At 45.0% G+C, this 26864-nt stretch overlaps 1 pseudogene; it reads left to right on the forward strand.

Moving 5' to 3' along the window:
* The first annotated feature begins 4961 nt into the window (after positions 1-4961).
* On the forward strand, positions 4962-16952 carry LOC123409021 (annotated as a pseudogene).
* Positions 16953-26864: the final 9912 nt, after the last annotated feature.

Here is a 26864-nt window from a genome sequence, read left to right on the forward strand (position 1 = left end):
TTCTCTGAAGGTAGCCTCACCGAAGGGTTATGTAATATATCCAAAAAGACATTGGGAGGAACCGGCTTACGCTGTGAACCGAGACGGGAAAGAGCATCTGCTGCTTCATTGAGTCGCCGGTCGATGTGATCCACTTGATAACCATGAAAATGACCCGCCACGTCCGACACAGCTTGCCTGTAAGCTGCCATCAAGGGATCTCTAGAATCCCAGGTGCCAGAAACTTGTTGTGCCACCAGATCTGAGTCGACCAAACATCTGACTCGCGTGAGGTTCATCTCTTTGGCAAGTCTCCATCCATGGAGCAGGGGTTCATACTCAGTTGTGTTGTTGGTACATGGAAACATGAGCCGGAGGACATAGCAGAATTTGTCACCTGAGGTGAGGTTAACACCACACCAGCCCCCGAGCCTTCCAACTGCCTGGATCTGTCGAAATAGATGGTCCAATATGTGTGATCGGGCCTATCCTCTGGAATCTGCAACTCGGTCCAGTCGTTGATGAAATCCACTAGTGCTTGAGACTTAATGGTCGTACGGGGAGTATATCGCATGTGATGAGGCCCCAACTCGATGGCCCACTTAGCAATCCGTCCAGTTGCTTCTCGATTTTGTATAATGTCACCAAGGGGGGCACAACTGACTACCATGATGGGATGCTCTTGGAAGTAGTGCTTCAGCTTCCGACTTGCCATAAACAACCCAAAGACCAGCTTCAGCCAATGCGGGTAGCGTTGTTTGGAGAGGGTAAGGACTTCGCTGATAAAATATATTGGTCGCTGAACCGAGTATTCCTTCCCTTCTTCCTTCCGCTCGACAACCACTGCCACACTCACTGCTTTAGAATTGGCGGCAATGTACAAGAGCATAGGGTCCTTGTCCGTCGAAGTTGCCAGCACTGGCGGCTTAGCCAATTGTCGCTTCAAGGCTTCAAAGGCTTCGTTGGCTTCGTCCGTCCATACGAAACGATCAGTTTTCTTGAGTAACTGATAAATAGGAATGGATTTCTCCCCAAGGAGACTTATAAAACGACTTAGAGCCGCGATACGACCCGCCATGCGCTACACTTGGTTAATATTGGCCGGCTTTCCTAGCGAAGTGATCGCTTCAATTTTGTCCGGGTTAGCTTCAATGTCGCGTTCTTACACCAGAAAACCCAATAACTTTCCTGCAGGAACACCAAATAGGCACTTGGTGGGGTTAAGCCTCATCTGGTACACGCGCAAATTGTCAAAAGTCTCCTTGAGATCCTCCAAGAGCGACTCTTTCTTCTGAGATCTGACTATGATGTCGTCAACATAAGCGTGGACATTACGTCCGATCTGGTTATGCAAACAATTTTGGATGCAACGCTGATAAGTCGCCCCTGCACTCTTGAGCCCGAACGGCATAGACACGTAACAGAAGGCTCCGGAGGGGGTTATGAAGGATGTTTTGTCCTGGTCTACCACCGCCATCTTGATCTGGTGGTATCCTGAATAAGCATCCAAGAAACACAAACGCTTGCAACCCGCCGTTGAGTCAATGATTTGATCAATGCGGGGAAGGGCGAAGGGATCCTTCGGACAGGCTCTGTTGAGGTCGGTGTAGTCGATGCACATGCAGAAAGTGTCGTTCTCTTTTAGCACCAGGACCGGGTTAGCCAACCATTAGGGATGGAAAACCTCGATGATGAAACCGTCGTCCAAAAGCCGCGCGACTTCCTCTCCAATCGCCTTACGTCGTTCCTCATTAAACCTGCGAAGGTACTGCCGAACTGGGTTTACTTTGGGGTCAGTATTAAGATGGTGCTCAGCGAATTCTCTCGGTCCACCTGGCATGTCAGAAGGTTTCCACGCGAAGATGTCCCAATTCTCACGGATGAATTCGATGAGCATGCTTTCCTATTTGGGATCCAGACCCGTCCCAATAGTGAACTGCTTGGTTGAGTCGCCAAGTGTGAAGTCTATAACCTTGGTATCATCCGTTGGCTTAAACTTGAGGGGCGGCTCAAAGTCAATTGTTGGCCTCTTGAGCGGCGTCATGTCTGCCGGGTCAACATTGGCTTGGTGAAACTTGAGCTCCTTGGCTGCGCAAGCCGTCTCGGCATAAGCTGTGTCTCCTTCTTCGCACTTTTGGACTATCTTCCTGTCTCCGCTGATCGTAATAGGCCCCTTAGGACCAGGCATCTTGAGCTTGAGATAAACATAACATGGGCGAGCCATGAAACAAGCGTACGCCAGCCTTCCAAACAATGTGTGGTAAGGGCTCTTGATTTTGACCGCCTCGAACATGAGTGACTCGCTCCTGTAACTGGACATTGTGCCAAAAGCCATGTTAAGTTTAATCCGCCCAATTGGATACACCGACTTACCCGGAGTAATGTCATGGAAAACTGTGGACGACGGCATCAAATATTTCTCCAAGAGATTCATCCTTCGAAAGGTATCGAAGTATAGGATCTTAATGCTGCTGCCTCCATGCATAAGGACTTTGGAAACGGTGTATCTTCTGACTTGGGGAGCCACGACCAAAGCCAAGTTGCCAGGGTTATCAACTCGGGACGGGTGATCCTCCCTACTCCAGGTTGTGAGTTGTTCAGACCAATGAAAGTACCTGGGGAGCGCCGGTTCAGCCACGCTGAAATTCTATGTTTCACTTTCTGGTCCTGTTTGCAGGTGCTGGTGGTGAACACATGATACTGCCTGTTGTTCAGCTGCTTAGGGTTATTCTGGAAACTGCTACGATCATCCTGTCGCTGGAGATCTCCTTGCGGGGGTGGTTGCTGAAACACTCCCGGCGGGTTATACCGTTGTTGGTTGTGAACTTGGTACTGTCCACTATTAGGCTGTGACCCGCCATGTGGACCCGGGTTAGGGAAACCGCCGAACGGGCTTTGGCGTGACCCGGGCATGCTGAACTATTCCTGTCACTGTCCGTAATCACCTCCTTGGCCTTTCTTGAGTGCGTCAGCTCAGAACTCCTGCATCACATAGCAATCCTCCCAAGAGTGGGTCGCTGGCCCCTCAGCCGTAGCATGCTGTGGGCAGGGGCCCTTGAGCATTTCATGATAGTTGCGTGACTTCTTCCCACTGAAACCCCGCTTCTTCTGGCGCTGGTTTCTGTTGCCGGTATTGGTATTAGCAACGAAATCTGTGGGACCTTCCTGTTGTCTTCTTTTACCTTGCCCGCCATGGTTGTGGTTACCCCGTCCTTGAAACTGTGAGTGCCCCTTTGATGACTCACCCTTCCTGGCGGTGCTAACCTTGTTATCGTCCTCTCCAGGATCCTTGCTGTCATTTGACTCGGCGTATCTGGTGAGGGTGTCCATCAACTCGCCCATGTACAGCACTTTACGCTTAAGTCGCCGCAGCTTCAGCACCAAAGGCTCGTAATGGAAATTTTTCTCTAGAATCAACACTGCCTGAGCCGCCGAGATGTCGTTCGATGAATGAATGACCTCCGCAACTCTCCGTGTCCAATGATGGGCCGACTCGTCCGGTCGCTGAACGAAGTGTTGTAAGTTGACGATGGTCATCGGTCGTTTGCAAGTCCCTCGGAAATTTTTGATGAAACGCTCCTTTAACTCTGCCCAAGTGTTGATGGACTTAGCCGGCAGGTTTTTCAACCACGCACGCGTCGTTCCTTCGAGCATCATAGTGAAATACTTGGCGCAAACCGCCTCGTTCACGTCGAGCATGTCCATCGGAAGTTCGTAACTCTCAATCCATGACCCTGGTTCGAGATCTGGTGTGTAATTGGGTACCTTCCTTCGTCCTTTGAAATCCTTCGGCATCTGCTCATTGCGTAGAGCGGGCATGAGACACAACACCCTAATGTGCCTGCCTCCAGCATCGAGCGGTGCGGGAGGTGTCTGGGTATAAGCCGGATAGCCCTGACCCGCCGCGGCTGTAGTCTCCATCTGACGCGCGGCTTGCGTTGCATCCACAATGTCTTGGGCTCGTGTATCAGGCAACCCGAGCGGGTTGGTCTGAAGAAAACGCCGTTGCCCACTAGTCACCGTGGGTTGGTCCTCGTGGCGACTCCTGGTGTGTCTTGCCTAGGGCGTGGAGTGTAGCCGGTCAAGGTTGTGTGAGTATTGCGCATGTTGGACCGCTGCTGTCTTCAGCATCTCGATGGCGTTTCTTGCCTCCACCTCGGCCGGGGAGTTTCTGTAGATCGGGAGGGACTCCAAGTGGCGGGCTGCCGCCAGCACATTATCCACGGGATTTGAGAAGTGACCTCGTGGTCTCTGGAAGCGAGTTGCGTGGGCATCCGTTGGTTGAGGCGGTGGCTGGTTAGGTGGTTTAACCAGACCTCCCCCTGGAGTGGCTTGCAAAGGTCGATCAGGTCCCGCCCAAGGAGTGTGTGGGGGCGTCAAAGAGGCGAGTTGGATGTAAGTCCGCCGGGAGGCGCCCGTGATGCCTACTCTGGTGAATAGCATCGGACGCACGTTGTTGTCTCTCGAGCCGCCAGCCTTCGGTGTTCAGTCGTTCCCTCTCTGCAGTGATCCTGGCCTGCTGTGTCGCCATCCTGGCGGCTTCCGCTTCCACATCATGCTGAGCTTTGGCCATCGCCTCCCGCAGCTTCACCAGCTCGGCGTTGATCGCTTCCTGGTTCTCTGCCGTCATAGCGGTTGTCATGAGCCTGGTGACTTCCGCTGTTAAGTCCGCCATGGCTTGAGTCGGGGTTTTCGACGTCTCGCTAGTCTCATTGTTGCCAGTCGGGTTTTGCTGAGGTTGTGCCGCTCCTGCCATATAGATGGCGATTTGTCGACGGGATCTTTCAAGGATCTCGGGGTCCATCACCAGTGACAACCCTCTGAGTTGTCCTTCGTGAAGGGGATGAATTGAATCTGTCTCGCCCATAGACGACTCGCCATCAGAATTGACGGGGGTGACCTCCTGGACTGCCGGTTCGTCTTGTAAGCTGGCTCCCTGCGTAAAACCGACAAAAACATGGTGTCTCCTGTCCTGTCGTGCGATGGGGAGGACATACCTGGCCGGCTCGACGATGCGGTGGAGCTGTCCGACTCAGGCACGGGTGTTCCAATCGTACCGATGAAGATGTTGATTGATAATCCACAAGTATAGGGGATCGCAACAGTTTTCGAGGGTAGAGTATTCAACCCAAATTTATTGATTCGACTCAAGGGGAAGCCACAGAATATTCTCAAGTATTAGCAGTTGAGTTATCAATTCAACTACACCTGAAAGATTTAGTATCTGCAGCAAGGTATCAGTAGCAAAGTAGGGTGATAGCAGTAGTAGCAACAGTAACCAGTAGCAGCAAAGTGACAGCAGTAGCAACAAAGTAACAGCAGTAGCAACAGAGTAACAGTAGCAGCAATGACAGTAGTAGTGGCAAAGTAACGTAGCAAGGACCAGTAGGAAAAGACTCGTAGGTATTGGATCAGTGATGGATGATTTTGCCGGATGCTATTCATCATGCAACAGTTATAACACGGAGAGATAAGTAACTAGGTCTAGTTCGTCAATCTAATGTAGGCATGTATTCCATATGTAGTCATACGCGCTTAGGGAAAAGAACTTGCATGACATCTATTGTCCATCCCTCCCGTGGCAGCGGGGTCCTAATGGAAACTACGAGATATTAAGGTTCTCCTTTTAATAAAGAACTGGACCAACGCATTAACACTTGGTGAATACATGAACTCCTCATACTATGGTCATCTCCGGGAGTGGTTCCGGCTATTGTCACTCCGGGGTTGCCGGGTCATAACACATAGTAGGTGACTACAACTTGCAAGATAGGATCAAGAACACACATATATTGGCGACAACATAATAGGTTCAGATATGAAATCATGGCACTCGGGCCCTAGTGATAAGCATTAAGCATGGCAAAGTAGTAGCAACATCAATCTCAGAACATAGTGGATACTAGGGATCAATCCCCGTCAAAACTAACTCGATTACATGATAGATCTCATCCAACCCATCACCTTCCAGCAAGCCTACGATGAGATTACTCACGAACAGTGAATAGCATCATGGAATTGGCGATGAAGGAAGTTTGATGATGACGATGGCGACGATCTCCCCTCCCCGGAGGCCAAAACGGACTCCAGATCTGCCCTCTATATCGTAAAACGCGATGAACTCTTCTCCTTGATTTTTTTCCGGGCGAGACAGAGTAAATAGAGCTGAGATTGGAGGCTGTGGTGCGTTGTGGGCCCCACAAGCCTGCCAGGCGCGGCCAGGGGGGGCCGTGCCTGGTGGGCTTGTGGGCTCACAGCTCCACCCCTCCGGTTGATTCTTGCACCAGTATTTTTTATATATTCCACAAAAATTCTTCGTAAATTTTCAAGTCATTCCGAAAACTTTTATTTCTGCGCAAAAACAACACCATGGCAATTCTGCTGAAAACAACGTTAGTCCGGGTTAGTTCCATACAAATCATGCAAATTAGAGTCCAAAACAAGGGCAAAAGAGTTCGGAAAAGTAGATACGACGGAGGCATATCAACTCCCCCAAGCTTAAGGCCTTTCTTGTCCTCAAGCAATTCAGTTGACAAACTGAAAGAGGCAGAAGTAAAACTTTTATGAACTCTGTTTGATCTTGTTGTTGCAACTATGTCTAACTCATAACGAGAATTTCAGCAAGAGCACAAGCTAACCACATAAGCAAATGACATCTAGGTCTCACGGTAAACTCATATCAATGGCATAATCAACTAGCGAGCAAATAATAATAAGTCCCAAACGTCAACACTTCAATCAAAACAATCATGAAGCAGTACGAAAAGATGGTATCTCGCTAGCTCTTTCTGAGACCGCAAAACATAAATGCAGAGCACCTTCAAAGACCAAGGGCTGACTAAACATTGTAATTCATGGCAAAGAAGATCCAGTCACAGTCATACTCAATACAGTTAGAAGCAAAGCATAAAAATGACAGAGGTGCTCTCTAATTGGTGCTTTTATAAGAAGAGGATGACTCAACAGGAACATAAATAGACAGGCCCTTTGCAGAGGGAAGAAACGATTTGCAGAGGTACCAGAGCTCAAGCTTTTAAAATAGAGACAAATAATTTTGGGTGGCATGCTTTCATTGTCAACACAATTTCTAAGAGTTTTCACCATCTTCCATGCTACACATGCTATAGGCGGTTCCCAAACAGAAAAGTAAAGTTTTGACTCCCCCACCACCGATCAATCACACTCCACGACTAGCCGAATCCTCGGGTGCCGTCCATACCAACATCAATCCAGGGGGAGTTTCGTTTGCAGTTATATTTTCGATTTGAGCATGGAACTGGGAATTCCAATTACCGCCCCCTTTCTCGTGAATGATAGTGAATAAACACATATCGAGGATAACACGCCTAGCATGAAAGATATTGATAGCCCCCTGTCACCACATGAGAGGTTCGGGCATACAAAACAGATTATTTCTTGAAGATTTAGAGAGTGGCACATGCAAATTTACTTGGAACGGCAGGTAGATACCGCATATAGGTAGGTATGGTGGACTCATATGGAACAACTTTGGGTTTATGGAAGTGTATGCACAAGCAGTATTCCTGCTTAGTACAAGTGAAGGCTAGCAAAAGACTAGGAAGCGACCAACTAGAGAGCGACAACAGTCATCAAAATGCATTGAGATTAACTAACATTGAGTGCAAGCATGAGTAGGACATAAATCACCATGAACATGAATATCATAGAGGCTATGTTGATTTTGTTTCAACTACATGCGTGAACATGCGCCAAGTCAAGCCACTTGAATCATTCAAAGGGGATACCATCCTATCATACTACATCATAGTCATCTCAAAATTCATGTTGGCATCCAAGGCAAACCATTATAAGCTCCTAGCTAATTAAGAATAGCATCAGAAACTATGATCTCTAAGTTGTCATTGCAAACATGTTTCTCTCACAACAAAGCTGAATCAGGAACGATGAGCTAGTCATATTTACAAAAACAAAATAGATCGAGTTCATACCAGCTTTTCCAAGGTCAGTCACTTCATCATATATCGTCATTATTGCCTTTCACATGCACGACCGAACGATGTGAACAATAATATGAGTGCTCGTGCATTGGACTAAGCTGGAATCTGCAGGCAAACACAAAGGAGAAGACAAAGTAATATGGCTCTTTAACAAATAAACAGATATGCATGCGAGAGCCACTAAACATTGTAACCATGGTCTTCTACCTTGACCCAAAGAAAAATAAAACTATTTTCACGGGAAAGCTCCCAACAAGCAAAATAAGAAAAAGAAAATCTTTTTGGGTTTTCTCAAACTAGACAGACACACGAAAAGAAAACGAGAACAAGAAAATAAACTAGCATGGATGATACAGTGGCAAAGTGTGAACACCGACGAACAAAGTGAAAGCATAAGCAAGAATGTAAAGTCTGTGAGAAACACGTACTCCCCCAAGCTTAGGCTTTTGGCCTAAGTTGGTCTACTCCCAAGGATGGTCCGGGCGATACCCAAAATCATAATGGGGGTTGTACGGGCGCGCTGCAGCCACTGCCTGAATACCTGCCTCACAGAGACGAGCAGCCTTTGCCTCCCTCTCATACTCTTCTGCCTCTCCTATCGTTATGTAATATCTCCGTTTTACCTGAAAGTCAAAGAAGGCAGGAGCAAGAAGGGTAATATGGAAAACACGCTGCTGGTTAAATATTAAACGGTATATGAGGGATTCATCATCCCACTCAAGTAACTGATAGCGTGTCAAAGCGGTGCGATCAAGGAAAGCAGTATGGAGCGGGGGATCTCCTTCGCGGATGGGTACTCCAAGAAAATTTGTTATGCGAGTAGCATATATCCCACCAAAGAAATTCCCTTCATTAGTATTATTATTCAGATAGCTCCCATGTTGAAATTTCTATCACCCATTACTGCGCTCTTAAGAATATTAAGGTTGGGTGCGCAGAGGTGACAATGCTCAATCTTGCCATTAATGCATCTGCCTATGAAGAGGGCAAAATAATGCAAGGCAGGAAAATGAATGCTCCCCATGGTAGCCTGTGTAATATCTCTAGTTTCTCCAACAGTTATACCAGAGAAAAAATCTCTAACCGAAGATTTAGGAGGATCATTGAGACTACCCCAAATAGGTATCTTGCAAATTCTATTGAAATTCTCTAAATCCATGGTATACGATTTGTCATAGAGATCAAATAGTACAGATGTATCACGGCCAACTAAAAATTTGAATCTACGAACAAACGAGGCAGTGAGAGCAACATATTGTTCACATTTATCGAAGATGAATTCTTCGAGTCCGACATTGTGAACAAGTGTATCAAACTCATCTTTGAAACCTGCCTCAATCATGAATTCATCAAAAGGCCATTCACATGGTTGTACATGTGTGTTCCTCGGTTGGTAAGGATCGGGTTCCCGAATTGCAAGACGGGGACCTCTCTTGCTTGAGGAACCACCATGATAGTTTCTCCTGAACATCTTCCTTTTCTAAAATTTTCAGTGACCCAAAGGAACAGTGAACAAGGCTCAACCAAACTCGTAGCAACTACTCCCACAAGTGCCTAGAGGCCATATTACGCATCAAAACTACTTGGGACCGGTTAAAATTAGCATGCAAAGCTGAAGAACAGGGTCACCAAGGCAGCAAAAATACGCGAAGTATAAGGCACTAGAGCAAAAACTAATTGGACCAATGGTGGAGTCACTTACCATGGAGTAATTCCCCAAAACAGTTCGGAGAATGGTGCTTTGAGCAAGGAAATCGAAAATCCCAACAAGAAGAGCAAGAACACGGGTTTGAGCTGCGAAACGATTTTTTTGGTGGTAGGAGAAGCAGATGGGAGCTAGAATGAGTGGAGGGGGCGCATGTGGGCCCCACAAGACAGGTAGGCGCGGCCAGGGGGTGCCCGTGCCTCCAGGGCTTGTGGCCCACTGGTGCAGCCCCCAGACTAGCTCTTCATCTCAGTATTTTTCAAAAATTCCAGAAAAAATCAAACTTGATTTTCACGGCATTCGGAGAACTTTTATTTTCGGTGTACTTTTCTACGGGACGCTAAGACAGAAAACAAGGAAAACTAAACTAAATCTATCATTTTTCTTCTAAGCAACCGAAGGTGAAAGCTTGGAACACAGGTTTGTGACTCCTCGATTCATCCATCTCATGGTCATCGAAAGAAATCCGTCAATGAGGTTGATCAAGTCTTCTTGACAAACTTTTTTGAATCGCAAAAGAAGACGAAGAATTTTTGAATAGTCACTAGGTCACCTCAATGGGGATGTGAATCTCCCCAACAAGCAAATCATACTTCATCTTAACAGGAGGAATACAACATTCAAAGCTCCCAATAAGAATCGATGAAGTTTTTTCGATAGCATTGATGCAATGTACTCGATATTGTTTCTTTGGAAAGTGCACCATATGCTCATTATCGTTGACATGGAAAGTGACATTGCCTTTGTTGCAATCTATAACAGCCCCTGCAGTGTTTAAAAATGGTCTTCCAAGGATGATCGCCATGGCATCATCCTCGGGAATATCCAGAATAACAAAGTCTGTTAAGATAGTGACGTTAGCAACCACAACAGGCACATCCTCGCAAATGCCTATAGGGAAAGCAGTTGATTTGTCGGTTATTTGCAGAGAGATTTCAGTGGGTGTCAACTAATCCAGTTCAAGCCTACGATAAAAAGAGAGAGGCATAACACTAACACCAGCTCCAAGGTCACATAAAGCAGTTCTAACATAGTTTCCTTTAATGGAGCAAGGTATAGTGGGCACACCGGGATCACCTAGTTTCTTAGGAGTTCCACCCTTGAAGGTATAATTAGCAAGCATGGTGGAAATCTCAACCTCAGGTATCCTCCTCTTATTAGTCACAATATATTTCATGTACTTAGCATACGAAGACATTTTGAGCATGTCTGTCAAACACATTTGCAGAAAGACAGGTCTAATCATTTCAACAAATCGCTCAAAATCCTCATCATCCTTTTTCTTGGATGGTTTGGGAGGAAAGGGCATGGGTTTCTGAACCCATGGTTCCCTTTCTTTACCATGCTTCTTAGCAGCGAAGTCATTCTTATCGTATCTCTTATTCTTAGGCTGTGGGTTATCAAGATCAGCAGGTTCAATCTCAACATCCTTATCATTGCTAGGTTGAGCATCATCATGAACATCACTATTGATATTATCATTAGGCTCATGTTCATCACCAGATTGTGTTTCAGCATCAGAGACAGAGACATCGTTTGGACTCTCAGGCGTAGCAGCAACAGGGTTGCTAGCGTGCAGGTTCCTATCATCTTTATTCTTCTTTCTAGGATGACTAAGTGCATCAGTGCTAACTCCTTGAGAATCTTGTTCAATTCTCTTAGGATGACCCTCAGGATACAAAGGTTCCTGGGTCATTCTACCGCCTCTAGTGATGACTCTGACAGAATTGTCATTCAACTCGTTAAGCAAGTCATTCTGAGCTTTAAGTACTTGTTCTACCTGAGTAGTAACCATAGAGGCATGTTTACTCAAGAGCTTAAGATCATTGACGTTTCTGTCCACACAAGCACTTCAATGACTAAGCATACGAGCATTCTGTTCCAATTGTCTGCTAACATAATCATTGAAACTTTGTTGTTTGGCAACAAAGTTATCAAATTCATCCAAACATAAGGTGGCAGGTTAATCAAAAGGAATATCACTCTCATTGAATCTACGCAGAGAATTTACTTCTACTACGTGTATCGGGTTATCAAGACCATGGATCTCTTCGATAGTTGGTAGATTTTTTACATCTTCAGATTTAATGCCTTTCTCTTTCATAGATTTCTTAGCTTCTTGCATATCTTCAGGACTGAGGAATAGAATACCTCTTTTCTTCGGATTTGGCTTAGGAGGTGGTTCGGGAATAGTCCAAGCATTCTCATTGCACAAGATATTATTCAATAGGATCTCAGCTTGTTCTATGGTTCGATGCCTAAAAACACAACCAGCACAACTATCTAGGTGGTCTCTAGAAGCATCAGCAAGTCCATTATAGAAGATATCAAGTATTTCATTCTTCTCAAGAGGGTGATCAGGCAAAGCATTCAGGAGCTGGACGAGCCTCCCCCAAGCTTGTGGGAGACTCTCTTGTTCAACTTGCGCAAATTTGTATATTTCCTGCAAGGCAGCTTGCTTCTTATGGGCAGGGAAATATTTCTCAGAGAAGTAGTAGAGCATATCCTGGGGGCTATGCACACAACCAGGAGCAAGAGAAGTGAGCCAAGTCTTAGCATCATCCTTTAGCGAGAAAGGAAATAGCTTGAGGATATAGTAGTGGCGGATCTTTTCCTCACTCGTGAATAGGGTGGCTATATCGTGCAGTTTGGTAAGATGGGCTACAACCGTTACAGACTCATAACCGTGAAAAGGATCAGATTCGACCAGAGTGATTAACTCACGGTCGACAGAGAATTCATAGTCCTTATCGGTCACAAAGATAGGCGAAGTAGCAAACTTCGGGTCGTATTTCATCCTAGCATTGAGAGGTTTTTCTTTCCACTTGCGCAGTAAATTCTCAACATCATAGCTATCCTTACACGCAAGAAAATCCTCAGCTATCTCTCCCTCCATAAGATAACGCTCAGGCATATCAGGCAATTCATATCTAGGAGAGGTAGCTCTAGCAGGCAAAATAGCAGGTTCTACTTCAATAGTATCAACAGTTTCAGAAGTATTATCACATCTAGCAGCAACTCTAGCAATTTGTGCATCAAGGAATGCACCAAGTGGCAAAGCAGTATCAAGCATAGCATCATCAGGCAAAGCAGTGTCAAGCATAGCATCATCATAAGCATCATGGGCAGCAGAAGTAGCATCATCAAGCACATGCGACATATCAAGATTTCTAGCAGGAGGTGGTGTCGCAAACTTACTCATAACTGAAGGTGAATCAACTGCAGAGCTAGATGGCAGTTCCTTACCTGTCCTCGTAGTTGAGGGCAAGACTTTAGTTCTCGGATCTCTCAAATTCTTCATAGTGACCAGCAGACATAAATCCCAAGTGACTCAGAGAATATAGTTGTGCTTCCCCGGCAACGGCGCCAGAAAATAGTCTTGATAACCCACAAGTACAGGGGATCGCAACAGTTTTCGAGGGTAGAGTATTCAACCCAAATTTATTGGTTCGACTCAAGGGGAAGCCAAAGAATATTCTCAAGTATTTGCAGTTGAGTTGTCAATTCAACCACACCTGAAAGAACCGGACCAACACATTAACACTTGGTGAATACATGAACTCCTCATACTATGGTCATCTCCGGGAGTGGTTCTGGCTATTGTCACTCCGGGGTTGCCGGGTCATAACACATAGTAGGTGACTACAACTTGCATGATAGGATCAAGAACACACATATATTGGCGACAACACAATAGGTTCAGATCTGAAATCATGGCACTCGGGCCCTAGTGACAAGCATTAAACATGGCAAAGTAATAGCAACATCAATCTCAGAACATAGTGCATACTAGGGATCAATCCCCGTCAAAACTAACTCGATTACACGATAGATCTCATCCAACCCATCACCGTCCAGCAAGCCTACGATGAGATTACTCACGAACGGTGAAGAGCATCATGGAACTGGCGATGAAGGAATGTTGATGATGACGATGGCGACGATCTCCCCTCTTCGAAGCCCAAAACGGACTCCAGATCTGCCCTCCAGATGAAGAACAGGAGGTGGCGGCGCCTCCGTATCGTAAAACACGATGAACTCTTCTCCTTGATTTTTTTCCGACCGAGACGGACTAAATAGAGCTGAGATTGGAGGCGGTGGAGCGTTCTGGGCCCCACAAGCCTGCCACGCGTGGCCCGGGGGGGCGCGCCTGGTGCGCTTGTGGGCTCACAGCTCCACCCCTCCGGTTGATTCTTTCGCCAGTATTTTTTATATATTCCACAAAAATTCTTCGTAAATTTTCAGGTCATTCCGAGAACTTTTATTTTTGCGCAAAAACAACACCATGGCAATTCTGCTGAAAACAACGTTAGTCCGGGTTAGTTCCATTCAAATCATGCAAATTAGAGTACAAAACAAGGGCAAAAGAGTTCGGAAAAGTAGATACGACGGAGGCGTATCATTGATTTTGCCGAAGGGGACTCTGTAACCAGATTCGACTGAATCGGCTTCAGGCCCCCACAACGAGTTATCGATGTAGGACCTTCTGCGGCGTCTCTTCGTCATGATGCCGACCGCATAGCTTTGTGACCCTGGTAGGGCTCCCTTTGAGAACTCAACTCCACCTTGCGCTTGCCCCACGGTGTGCGCCAACTATTGTTGTTTTGTCACGGCAGATGTCCTCGTGAAAGGACTTAATGAAGGAGCCATCGCACCTTGGTGGCGACTCAAAGGGGGTGAGCGAAAGCGAGACTCAGGTTTACCCAGGTTCGGCCCCTCGTGTGGAGGTAAAAGCCTACGTCCTTCTTTGTGTAGATTGATGATGGGTTCGATTACAAGGAGGGCGTAACTCGCCTGACCTAGCTCTCGATGATTTCTAACTTGCCCTATCCTCCCCATGGGACTCACCTTTATATACAGTTCGAGGCCCTAGAATTTACAAGAGTCCTAGCCACGCTACAAATCGTGGTTTCCTTTATCTCTAAGTCGTCGTGCTTTCCAAGATCGGAAACCTCCTTGGCGGTCTATCCTCTGTATACTCCTGAACCGCCATCTCGCTCCTGGGTGTCTTGGGCCAAGGCTTGTATTATCAATAGATGAGTCGCCCCTTTAGTGACCCGGCCCAGCTAGGGCGGGTTACACTGTGGGTAATATCCCCAACAGCGCCTCCCCGCGCCCTTGCACTTACGCTCCCCTCGCCAATGCGCTTATTTTCGCCCAAGTTTTGGGGCTCCCTCCCCCGTCCTCATGGACGGAGGTGTTTGGTCCTGTCCAAGGAAGGGTTCTAATAGCTCGTTCGGTGGACGGAAATCGCACTCGAGGTCAACACCCAATACCTGGCCACGGGGAGAGGTGGAGGGGGGCGGCCGCCCTGTTACATCCACATCGGCCTGCCTACTTGTTATATGTATGATACATGTGAGCAGTCATCATTACCCCACTCTACCAATTCGTTCGTTCTTTGGTTGTTGAGAAAAGTTTTCCATGGATGCAGAAGAGAAGATGGTCAATCGTTTACCGTCAGTAAGATTGCATTGAAGAGTGGTAGCTTTATTGAAGTACCATTTAATAATTTGACAAACTTATCTGCTCAACCACCAAATTATTCTAAAAAGATGAAGCTTTAGTTTTTTCCAGTAGATGAGGCGATTCAGAAGGTTCTACAACAGGTGATTATCTCTGTTTTTGCAAGAGACTTGTATAAGTACTGCTTAGCTTATGGCTTTTTTCACCACTTAATTAACAGGAGAAACACAATCCTTACCTGGAGTTGACCTTGGCTCCTTGAAAGATGTCCTCAATTGTGCAACATCTGAACACAAAATAGGGTCGTTCAAGCTGTACAAAAGGCGACCTCATGCTCTTCCGTTATGGTGCTAGATCGGATAGCATAGTTGGCAGTGAAAAATGGAGTATTAATGATTCTTGCACTGCTGTTGATGTTTATGTTGCTGTTGGCAGCCCTTCAACATTTTGCTTAAGGTTTGGTTTCTTACCGAGAAATGGTTACCTTCATTGTAATAATATCTATGAAGGACGCATGCATGTGTGTGTGTCTCTGTTTAATTCTCTCTACATTAATTCCGATGATCATGATTTTGTATCTATTAGCTTGTCATAAAAGAAATTAGCAATGATGGTTCAGATTTGGAGACTCTTGTCGAACAGCATGATATGAAAATCAAGCGAGTACAAAAAATTTCAACTAATTATCATTTTGTTATTGTAGGTATGGATGGTTTGATCATAATTTGAAGCAACAAAGCAGCGAAGAATCTTTGGCACCACTGCACTCTACAGAAAAGACTATTGGTGACAAACCTTCAGACCATTTTGAGTTTCCAAACGAAACTTTAGACACTTTTGATTTTCCAAACAAACCTTCAGATCCTTTTGAGTTTCCAAACAAACCTTCACATCCTTTTGAGTTTCCAAGTAAATTTGCGAGTCCATCTGTTGTGTGTAACATAGAACAAACTGTGGTGGTGAGTATGCAATTTCATTTGATTCTTCCAATGATGATGTCATTTATACTTGACACTTAATCCTCTTTTATGTTTCCAAAATTAGGATAGCCAAAGAAACTGACACCGCTCTCATGGATTGACTGCATATCCAATATCAGTTTCGGAGCACTCTTATCGCAAGTTGTACCCTCACAAGACAGTAAACAACCACCTTTGCAAAATAGCTCGATTCTCCGACGGATTCCTGCTACGTGTGATTCATTTGATGCTGCTATTGCCTCCTTGATTGCTCACCAGCAAACAAGTAACCAACCGAAGGTCTGAAATCCATCAGTTTGGGATGCAGAAGAAACTTGTCATGCATTTCCCCGGAAACAAACTTCAGCTAGGATGTTCTCTTCACCTCATGGCAACAGTAGTGCTATTACCTCGTTTATCCTGGGTGCAATTCCTGAGTCTGATACAGATGGCAACCAAGTAACTGCCATTTTTCTTGTAATGTTCTGTCTAGCGAACACAGTATGTGCTTCTTATCAGCCTTTTTTGTTGCAGTGATGCTCTACTTAAGGCAGCAAAGAGGAGTCAAGCCCTTAGATACCAGGCTTGGGCAATACTGATAATGCAAATCTAGATGTGTCAATGGTATCATTTAGGGACTCTTAACAAACATTGATATCTTTGTTATGCTTTGTTTTGCTTTCTCTTCCAATTGCTGATTGGATTCTTATATATGGTTACCTGCTCGCTTTCAGCCTGAATCCACCGCGCGAGCCAGAGCTTGGGGCATTTGACTCCAGGCTTTTGAGTGGAACTTACAGTTTAGGTCTCAGCGGCTTGCTACCAAACAGCTTGGATGCATTTTCGAAGTTCACTGTTCCATGAGGCTCAGAAATCTACATCGAAGGTCTGAAGTTGTAGATCCTGTAAAGATCATCGTCTCGTTTCTTGCTTCAAGAACCATTACTTTGGGCTTACTGAAGCTAGTTGTGTAGATATTAAGTTAATGGCCCATCTTAGTGGCATAAACTTATTTCGTACTGATTGCTCGCGAGAATTATGTATTTTCAAAATTGTCCATAATTTGCTCGGCTGCTTACCATTTTCTCTGCATCATGTATTGCGTCAAATGTTTTATGAACAAACAATCTCTCTGAAACTTTGGGCTTGAATATTTGTATGAAAACCTGAGTAGGCTTTACTTGTGAATAGCTTACTTAAATAGATCAATTTTTCATCGTTACATTGCTTTGAAGTTGATTGTGCTTGCCCTTTTGTCATGAAAGAAACAGTTGGATGAGAAGTCCAGTGGTATGTTGCCAAATGGAAATTATAAATTTTATGTTGTCACTCTGTCCATTATACAATTCACCAGTTTTCCTTTAGAGTAAAATGCATCCATGGTCATGTCGAAAGCTCACTTTGGTCATTGTATTTAAGAATACGACCAATACGGTCACTATATACGACTTAAGGTGATTAAACGGTCATTGCCTTATCGTACAACTTCATATTTTGCTCGGTTGACTGGTCAGAAATCATAGCACCCTCTCTCTACCTTATGACGGTCCCACCTGTTAGTGGATAAAAGAAAATAAACTCTATATGTCCGAGGGGAATCGAACAAAGATCGTGTGGCCACCTACGATCCACCATTCCTCCTGCATAGTGCAGAGCCGACCCGGTCAGCGTCCAGCCACCGCTGGGTGACCACGTCGAAGAGCGTGCGAGGCCCCAGAATTGTTTTACATTGCAGCTTCAGAATTGTTTTACTTGTTATCATTGAAATATGCTTGGATGGTAATAATTCATGAGGATTAACACTACCCCATTAGATAAACTTCTACATTCAGTTAGACTGACTATTTATGTCTACTTAAACATTTTACTGAATCTCGATCCAGACATGAGTTATTTGTTTATATATTTTGGACGTTGAATCATAGCATGGGTGAGGAAGTTGATGATTGCTTGTCGAGAATTTGTGATTGATTCAGATTGTCCCACTCACTTTCTTCTCTCTCTCAACTCCTCCATACTGTAAACATCTTGGGCATACCCTTATTTGATCAATATATTTAGGTAGGGATGTCTAGAATTGTTTCCAGCTTCTGTGGACTCATATTATGAGAAATCAGACCAATATTGGTGGGTAAGAAGTTTCAGTTTTCTTTTCCCATTTTACTAATGGTTGTCATGCTCTCGGAGGACCTGTCGATGGAGATAAATGGGGTGTCATTGTCCTTGCTGACACTTCCAGATTCCATCGCACAGAGAAAGGACATATATTGGCTGCTATTTATGACTCATTTATGTGCTACATGGTCTACTTTAATTTTCAGATCAAGCGGGGCTTATTATCAGATGAGCGCATGTTTGCTGCCTTAGCCTACTTCCACAAAGACAACAACGGATACACAACCATTGAGGGGGTGAACATACCTCTCGAAAGAACACCATACAAGTTGTCATCGGTATCAACACATCATCAGGGAGGTCAACAATAACAACATGCGTATGTCTATTCACTGCAGTCTCTGCCTCAAAATAATTAATTGGTTTCAGTTAATTCCATTCATTAGTCTGTACTATTTCGTTAATGATTACAAATATGAAATCCAAATTGACCATTTGTCCTGGATATATAATACATTTGATTAGGCTGATTGAATCGATGACGGGGAGTTCGTAGTGATGGTGAAGAAGGGGATCATCGGGAACAGAAGGTTGGCCCATAGGCACAACTCGGACATCATCATTCTCCATGGAGCGGATGTCCTCAGTTGCATCATGTCTCCTCCGGCAATCTATCACCTTTGTGCTAATTGCATGTCATATGCTTGGGGTTTAATCGATCTGGGTTATGAAGAATAAAGAAGATTAATCATACTATACTTGTTGTATACAAGCTAGCTTCCCACATTGTTTATTTACTATGCAAGATGTGGGACGTGAAGAGAGTGACTGTTGTGGTACCAGTAAGAACTCATGTTGCTTTAATGATTATATCTTCTCGCTGAATTTTTCATATACATCACTTGTCTTTGTTCTTGTTATGCTGTAGATGATACAATATTAATAACCTAAGTCATTATTGATGTTTGTGTAAACTGATGGAGACAAGATTTTTTTTGTATCCATATGATATTTAATTTGACATCTTTTTAGCTGCTACTTTTGTATTACTACTGGATTATGGTTTCATGAAAAACTGAATTTTCTTTTTGTGGGAATTTTTGATTCATTGAGAAACTGTCATCAAAATCATGAGGGGGGTAGTACCGTCATCAGCACTTTCTATGTAGGTTCAGAACCATTCATGAAGGTTTGGATTGTTCTTCACACCGAGTTAAATTCAAGAGACCAAATTATCGAAAGGTGTTCATTTTATATTTGTAAGTTTTCATTTTTGAATTATACCGTTTCAATGATTTGTCCATCAGCCCATGTACCATAACCTCATTTAAGAATTTTATTTGTAAATACTCGAAGCACAAATGGCATCCTCAAATAAATGCAACTGGTACATTTTTTTCAATCCAACGATGCAGATCATCCCCACGTCCAAAATAAGCACATCAAATATTAAAGGGTATCGTGATAAATGAGTAGAGTCATTATTTTTTGTATTACGTGGCAACGCACGGACTTTAACTAGTCATGAACAAATTCATGACAAAGGAGGGAGATCCCTTCTGTAACTGACTAGGCAGTCGAAAAGCATAGAGACGTCGTCTTACCCTCGTTCTTAATCGACCCGTCGACACTGGAATCGATCTCCCGTGCGCACTACCTCATCACGCGATATCTCACCATCATGCCACGCCACGCCTGCCCGACGCTGCTGCACGCATTCAGCACGTCGGCGGCACCTGCAGCGCTTCTTCGTTGCCCCGCGTCGGTTTCGCCTGGACTGTGATACCATGCATCCGCAGCAGACCGCCGGCAACAACAACGCCTTCCTGCTGCCTCGCATCGCCTTCTCTTCTCCACCACCGGCCGCTCTCCTCAAGCGCCCTTTTACGAGCACGACGACACCCTCCATGCCCGGATGCGCGGTACCCATGACGAAATCCCGATCTGATCAATTGCTGCATTCTGCTTTTCATCACCAGCCCATCGCTCTGCTGTGAGACGACGTACAACGAGGAAGAGCACGAGCGATTGCCTGGGCTTCCTGCCGGAGCTGCTGCATCTGGTCTGCGCCCGCCTCCCTCTCGGCGATGCGCCGGAGCCGTGTAGAGGCACTGTGGCTCGTGCGCATTCCAAGTGTACCCAGGTGAAGCGCCGCTCTCAGCGTCGCAAGCGTCATCAGCTGCTACAACGCCTTTGCCGGACCTTCCGCATCGCATTCTCCCGACCGCGACTGCCCTCCATACCCACCCCGCGCCATCATCGCAGCTCCACCGAGGAGAGCCCCTCCTTCCCTTGCTCTGGCGTGGTGCCCGACAAGCCAACCGGTGTGGCTTGCAGTCGAAGAGGAAGAATAGGTGCTCTGCTCTTTTCGTTCTTGCGCTCTGCTAGCCTGAGGTAAGTAGAGTAATTTCACCTACATGGATAACTCGACCTTGGGACTGTAGATATAAGGCTGTTCATAATGAGGTATCATAGCTACTATCATAGTATTGAGACTAGCAAAAATGCTGATGTGGCAAGTAATTAAAGAAGAGAAAGAGGATTAGATTAACATAGATAGATACCGTATCATGTTAAATGTTATGCTACATGTCAATAAATGAGATCACCTACGATATTAGTTTATCATATAATGCACTATGAAGGTAGTATCATACAATAATAACATATGCATAATCCGGATCAGTACCAGTATGAAAGAAAGAGAGATAATACATTATTGATTAGGATTGCATCCAAGATAGTAATTTTTTTTAATGGTTAACGGATAAAATAACATCATATTTATATTCTACATAGTTTTTTAATTAAGTTCCGTATATAAAATGTTAAATTTGAAGTTACAGTTTAGAAGATATGAGTATTTTAAAAAACATTTGATATGTATTGCGGGTTTAATGTCAACAACATGAGTTTTTTTATAAAACTAAGACAAGTGCCCGTGCGTTGTAACGGGACAAAAATATCACAGTTTTACAGTTAAGTTAGTGGATCGGACATCCAATCTCTAGATCAATGCTTAACTTGGATTTCTCTAATCCATATATCTAGTTTCCAACTAATATTACAAGCAACAATGATTGATTCAAAGTCGTGATCCATTTTTCTGTGATTGAACAATAAATAAAGTGATGCTCTCATATTCCGATTGTGCAAAGGGGCAATTGGCATGGAGTTTATCACTCAAAAAACAATCAAATAGTGAACGACTGTAATATTCTTAACACTTAAGTTTTCACATGAGTGGCATATATTATGACTGAAATTTGTTTGCAGATCAAAAAGATCAATTTGCTTTAGTATCAACTTTCACTTTACACTTATTTCAAACTCTTTTAGGTAGCCCTAACAGAACAATACCGACAAACACAGACGACTTTTGTGTTCTAAAAAGAAAACCTCTAACAAAGTAATGAAAAGAAGTGACATGTATTCATCCAAGTGTTATACTAACAGATATCAGCAAGGAAGCTTATGAAAGTGGAAGGCGTGACCATCTATCATGTAAAGAGTCATTTGCGGGTACCACTCCATGGTTATCTCCCCACTTCACTGAAAATGAAATCAAACATCTCTTCTTCTCTACACTGTGACTCATAGTTTGCACCTGTCTTTGTTGAACATAAGTACCAACATGCAAAGTTTATTCCAGAGATCAAAGAAGGTAAACAAACTACAAAAGATGAATATTGTTCACAAGTAACCGGAATCAGCCTCTTCTGCGGTTCTGAATTTTGATGGATGTTGTTGTTTGCAGAAAAGAAGGCTTCCTTGGACGTTAAGAAGGTACAACCGGGTAGCAGTGGAAGTTATCCGTTCAAAAACAAGTGAGCTCTCTGAATTATTACACCGAAGTACATGCGTAGCAAACACCGTGACCTTAGAAATTTACACATCTTCCCTTCTCCTTTCTTAGGAACTTGGCAGAAGCTCTACAGATGCAATTGGAGGTTCAGAAACAGCTCCATGAACAGCTAGAGGTGCATGCCAGAAACTCTAAAATGCATTTCACTACTGTCATGCGTGTCAGAATTTTGCAGAGGTCGGGGGTGTAACCTCCTTTTCCAAAAAAATGCGTGTCAGAATTCAGATATACAACATGTCTGAAGTTCATCTTGGAAAATTGTCTGGAGATTATCAATTTTCTGACAGTCTTTGTGCTTAATCTTGGCTAGGTCCAAAGGCAATTGCAGCTACGCATAGAAGAACATGCGAAATACTTGCACAGGATACTGGAGGAGCAGCAGAAGACCATCACCAGCAGTGGCAGCTCACTCTCACTGAAAACCCCGACAGAGCCGTCCGAGTCTACGTCGAAAGAGGGAACTGAACCTGAAGTGGCCACCACTTCACCTCAGCAGTCCAAGAACAGCGAGACAGAGTCATAACAGCCGTCACGTTATCCGGTTGCTTTGCCATTGCCGGCAACCCGTGGAAGCTCGGCCTTCCTCGGTGGCAGAGCTGTGGTGACTGCGTGGGAGACGTGGTAGCAGCGGAAGAAGAGGAGGCCGTTGCAGGAGTCGAGCAGATCGACGGGCAGGTGGTGGTTGGGCAGGAAGGTGAAAGAGGCGCCGAACGGAGCGCGGCGGCGGTCCCTCGAGAGGCTGGTGTAGCAGAAGGGCGGCTCCAGACACAGCTGGCCCGTGGTGCTGGCGCTGCTGCCGTAGAAGAAGCCGGCGAGGGAACGCCTGGTTCCGAGTTCGCCAGCTGCTGGCGCCCCGGTCCTCCCCTACTACCGGCATCGCCGTCCCTCGCCTCGCCCATGTGGGCCGCAACGAACGGCCGCCGCGATGTGCTGGCGCCCCGTCCTCCCCTGGTACCAGTGCCGCCATCCTTCCGCGACGCTCCTTCGCCCCCGTCCTCCCCTGGTACTGGCGCCTCCGTCCTTCGCCTTGCTCACGCCCGTCGCAGCCTACGCCCGCGACGCCTTGGCTCGTCCACCGGCGGTGCGTACACCCAGTGGTGGAGAACGCGAACGGATAAGCTACCAGTGGAGGACAGGGGCTTTTTTGAAAAACTGAAATGTTTTTTTCCACTCAATGAAGGACTAAGGGTTGATTTTGATAAAAGAGGGGGACTTTTTTGCAAAATGGCCATGACGGACGAAGAACCGCTCCGCTCTTTATTATTAGGGGAGATAGCATGAAGGACTAAGAATATCTATTTCCTTTATTAATAGGTATAGCGCAATGCCTGTGCGTTGCAACGGCAGTAGAAGTGTCCACAAGACTGAAGCTCTTCTTTCTTAGTGATCAATGACTCATCACTGGTAAGGCTACCATGTTTTGACTTTTGAGGCGCATGCACTCTGTTTTGATTATAACACATGTGCTTCGCTATGTTGAAAACGTCATCTGCCATGCGCTCCCAAGTGATCTCATAATTATTTTGAACGGGCGTACACAAACAATTAGTACCACTTTGAATAGTAATATATTAAAAACAATAACATGGATGAATGGATATTTTTCAAAAAAACGCACCTTGCTTTATTAGTAGGTATAGAATGCTCTTGAATAAATTTAGTATCCCAAAAATGTAACATTGTTTGAGACATATGGAATACACCTCATATAGAAATACAGTAAAAATACGATAAGTGCTTTTGTTTTATGAAACTATCAGTGGACATTAATAACAAAGCATAATTGTGCAATTTGAAGAACATGAAAAATATAACAATAGAAAAATGTAAAATCACCTTTTAGATGTTTTTTGTAAACACAGTAAGAATATTATAGTATGTTTTATTTGTAAATTATGATTTTTTTAAAACAAGTTGGAAGGCGAAGCTCTCTCTCTCCTTGCTATATTACGTGCTATCCATGAAAGGGCAAGCCATAATTATGCAATTATGATGCGTGCTTGATTCATCTTCTATCTCATTGGTATTATAGAGAGGCATGGCTCTCCGATCATTCATTTGAATCCTGTCAAGCTTTCATTCTCTCTCTAGTATATGATGTTATCCATGCAAGGGCAAGCCAGCGTGCCAGTCCTCTATGCATGTGACACATGCATCTCTTTGGTATTATTGCAGCGTAGTTGTCCGACTATCCATTTGAACCTTATGAAGGGCTCCCTCCCTCCCCCCCCACCTCTCTCTCTCTCTATTCTAACCATGGATGTGAAATATCCTCATTATGTTTCTTCGGTGCTTGCTCATTCACTGGAAGGCCTCTCTTGTGTTTGCATTATGTATATTTGTTTATTTCTGAAGCCACATGTTGATATTTCATGTAACTTGTCAACATATAAAAATTGATGGATATCTATATAAGAGAGCAAGGTGGCACCATTCAACACAAATTAAGATTTGCTTGCCAAGAAATTTCAATGGATGTCTCACGGTCCATAAGAGAAGGTCCATAGTGCAGAGTCTAATTAATTTGATGAAGAGCAGACATACGAAGGCTAGGCTAGGGTACAAATTTAACCGTGCGTACGGGACGGACAAAAATTTACGTACGTAAAATCGGAAGAAAGGATCAATCCCTCTTTTATTATTAATTAAAGACTAAAGAAAAAGTAGGCATAGATAGGATAGAAAAAAGATTAAAAAAAGGAAAAAAAAAGCAAGATCCTGGGCGCGGACCAATGTGTTTGGGTCAGAATGTTCAGTCTCTAGCCAGTGCGGCACCTTAATGCGTGCGTGACATTTGGTGATCGCTTGTAAATAAACCAAAGATCACAGATAGGAAAGAAAAAGGATGAAAAAAGGGAAAAGCAAAAAAAGCGAGAAGCTAGGCTGGAACGCTGGTCTTCCCAATAGAAGGTTCAGTCCGTAGCCACTACGGCAACCATTGTGCGAGTGTTACATTTGGAGATCGCCACTAAATAAACTAAAGGCCATTGTCGCGACTTGTGTGAAGAAAACGAATCGTTTTTCCTCACTTAGCGGTGACATGGTGGGTAATTATTCACAACTTCGAGGGTAAACAACTTCGAGGGTAAACATATGACGGACGACCAAAAACACTATTTGCTTTATTATTAGGTAGAGATTAGTTCCACTTGAGGGCTAGAAATATTGTTGTAGGTGCAAAATAAATCCCATGCATAAGAAGTCTAAAGTACTAAGGAACACTAAGCATCAAAATAAACGAAGTGGTAATTGCACACAAAGCATCTTCAAAAAATCAGTAGAAAAAGGTCTACATATATAACGCAGCATAGGATGCTTGACAATTTCGGAACTTCTTGGTAGGAATCACGCCGTTACACATCAATACTATTTCTGCAAAGTCATGAGAAATTTAAAGACATATTAGCAAAACACCTGTGTAAGACAAATGAAAAGGAAAGAACGATCAAATTCGGTATAATCAAAAAGGATATCTGCTACCTTATGTCCAAGTGAAAGAGCGGCCCCATGAAATCCAAGCGATACATGGAATTGGGCTGGGCTCCGTCAGATCTGGGTTGGCTGGATTCCGCGGGACTTGGCGACGGGAGGTTGGCGGCTCCTGCTTGGCCGGTGGCGTTGTCGTCTCGTAGGAGGTGTGTGGGACAACGGGTTTGCGAACCGGTGGTGCTGCATCGTCGGTTGCGTGGGGGTGCTCGGTGAGGTGGCTTCGGGCGAAAGCCTAGACGACACGACGTTTGTGGACGTCGTTTTCCTCCTTGGGGGGTCATTGTAGAATCTCTCCTCGTCCAGCACCTTCGGACCATGGCCATCGGGCGAAAGCCCAAGACTCCAAAGTGAGTTGGGTGACAACGTCGTTCTCCCACGTCGCTACTCCTTGGGGGGGTTCCGGGTTAGTAGGTGCCCGACTGGCGAAGTGGTTGGCGCGACTTCTTGTGTGGTTACGATAACGGCTTCGGGCGGAGTTGGTCCTTTTTTTTAAAGGGAGGCATCGTCCCGGCCTCTGCATCGAGCGATGCATGCAGCCTTTTATTTATACAAAGTAAACTAGTCCACCAAGAGTACAGCTATCCGCGAACAACAAAAATAAAGAGATACAAAGCGCCCAATGCGCCCCAACCAGCGACGGAAGTATAGGACGATGACTAGCCACCTATCCTTTGGTCTGCTGTTGAGTTTTGGTAGTCGGTCTCATCCGGCGTGCTCGAGGGATTGCCACTCCTCACTTTGTCTTCGTGGAGTCGGAGCTGCCGAAGCGGGGCCTTGCAGCGAAGATGATGCGAGGCGGGTGGTCGGTTGTGGTGCTGGCTCGGCGCAGGCTTAGTGCTTTTCTCCTACAATGTTCGTCGACAGAGTCGGAACTGCCAGGTAGTTGGCGTGTGCGGTTGACTGTTTGGTAGTGGCCGCGTGGGCCTCGGCGTTTGCTTGCGGTGAAGACTATATTGATGGTCGTTGATGGTGGAGTCGGAGTCGCCCTTATGTAGGTGTGATGACACCAGGTCGCAGCCTCGACGGTGTTCTCTCCTCGACGACGTGTGTGTTCCTCTGTGGGTTGCCACGTCGTCGTGTGTGTCCCGTATGAACGTGTTGTAACAGTATTTGTACGGTTTTTTGTTAATTAATCGGACAATTCTTTTCTTCTTAATTAGTATGATGTTTTGCCTTCGTTTCAAAAAAATACATGGAATTGATAGGCTGGATTGTAGAGGGACATGGAGTGCAGCATGGATTAAAAGAAGTTGCAGACCGTGAAGTAGGGACTGAAAGGTGAACACAAAGGCAGAATTGGAACGACC

This window comes from Hordeum vulgare, chromosome 7H, assembly GCF_904849725.1.
Source record: "Hordeum vulgare subsp. vulgare chromosome 7H, MorexV3_pseudomolecules_assembly, whole genome shotgun sequence".
Taxonomy (NCBI): Eukaryota; Viridiplantae; Streptophyta; class Magnoliopsida; order Poales; family Poaceae; genus Hordeum; species Hordeum vulgare.